The sequence below is a fragment of the Balaenoptera musculus genome, chromosome 3 (assembly GCF_009873245.2).
Source record: "Balaenoptera musculus isolate JJ_BM4_2016_0621 chromosome 3, mBalMus1.pri.v3, whole genome shotgun sequence".
In the NCBI taxonomy this organism is placed as follows: Eukaryota; Metazoa; Chordata; class Mammalia; order Artiodactyla; family Balaenopteridae; genus Balaenoptera; species Balaenoptera musculus.
The window spans coordinates 76,054,432-76,055,889 of record NC_045787.1 but is presented as its reverse complement, the minus strand read 5'-3'; the positions used below and the strand labels follow the sequence as shown (position 1 = coordinate 76,055,889).

The window sequence follows — 1,458 nt, the reverse complement described above, 5'->3', positions numbered from 1 at the left end:
GCGCCTGACCCCGCCCCCGGGACGGCATCGGGCTCAGCTGGCTGACGACCCCACCTGACAGCTACCGCCGACCACCCGCGGTCCGCCGGGACCTCCGAACTGACAGTCTTAATCGTGTTTGACAAACGTAGGTGCCATCAGTTTATTTTTAAATGTTTGTTGAGCTCACCACGTTTATCCAGATTTTAAACTCACTCAGGGGTCTTATAGGAATTTAGCTCTATAAAAATATTTACCAAAGTTCGTCACGATGCATATAATCTATGTATAAAGATGTTTATTGCAAGGAAAGAGTGACAGTAGCTCAAATGGGCATCAACAGGGAAGTGGTTAAATAAAATACAGTGTAGACATGTGAATTACTTTGTAGCCACATACTCAAGAGCACATTGGAATGTGCTTTCTTTGGTATAAATAAAAATTATTTCTCTAGGTACAAATATGTAGATATATACATAAGCTTTTAAAAAAATTAAGAGTGGTTACTTGGGAGAGATGGGTTTCACTTTCATTTTTTGAACTTTGCAACTTTTTTTCTGTTTATACTTCCCTGAGAAAAAAACAAAAACAAAACAAAACAAAACCCACACACCTCATACTTGTGTTCAAAGTTGGAAGCTAGATGAGTCTCGTAGGTTTTTAAAGTTTCCTTGGCTATCTCCTAATGCAGTGGTTTTTAACTTTGGTCACACTTTAGTCACCTGGGACTCGTGATGCCCAAACCAATGAAATAAATCTCCACGGGTCATGGGAGGAGGGGGAATCGACATATTTTTTCTAACCTCCCAAGTGATTCCAGTGTGACCTTAAGGTTGGAACCCACAATCTATATTTAATATGCTGACATACTGATCTCAGATCCTTGAGAGGCCCAACGGGCCAGGGGCAGCTGAAGCCCCAGAGCCTTATTCATTTACCCCAGTATGCCATATAAATGCCATTTTTTTCTATGAGCCAAAACATGTAAAAGATTGAGAAGCTCAGAATAATGAATTTGTCTCCAGTGCTATTTCTCTTCCTTTCAGTATAGTTTCAGGGTGACAGTAATATTTTATGGGATAATTTCCTTTTTTGACCATTTGTTTCAATGAGCCAAGTACAAATTAACCATCTAGTTTTGTTGAATCACTTTACCAAAGTGATAATAAAATATGTTTGGATTTATTATAATTTACAGTATCTGTTAGCTGTCCCAAATTATTTTATTGGCACATGGAGCGTGTTAGCAATCCTCGGCTTGTGTCATTGAAGGACTAAATAAGTTTGCCATTTTTAATGAAAAGTACTCTTTTTTTCTTTGGCATAATTCGGGCATTAAAATAAGACACATCTTAGATCCACTGACCTTTAAATATGATTTTGAATCAATTGGAGACCTCAGTAGATAAGCACTCTTAGGTACACAAGAAGAATGAGAGAGAAATGCAAAACTTTCTTTTATCTCTACCTAAAGTACTA

The 1,458-nt window shown here is 38.1% G+C and overlaps 1 protein-coding gene across 1 annotated transcript in view; it reads left to right on the top strand.

Annotated features, from left to right (window-relative positions):
• Positions 1-18: 18 nt before the first annotated feature.
• TTC37 (tetratricopeptide repeat domain 37) overlaps positions 19-1,458 on the top strand; it is a 164,228-nt gene continuing 162,788 nt past the window's right edge. Inside the window, exon 1 of the mRNA XM_036846124.1 lies at positions 19-127. The gene's annotated coding sequence lies outside the window, so the exon portion shown is untranslated. The remainder of the gene's footprint in view (positions 128-1,458) is intronic.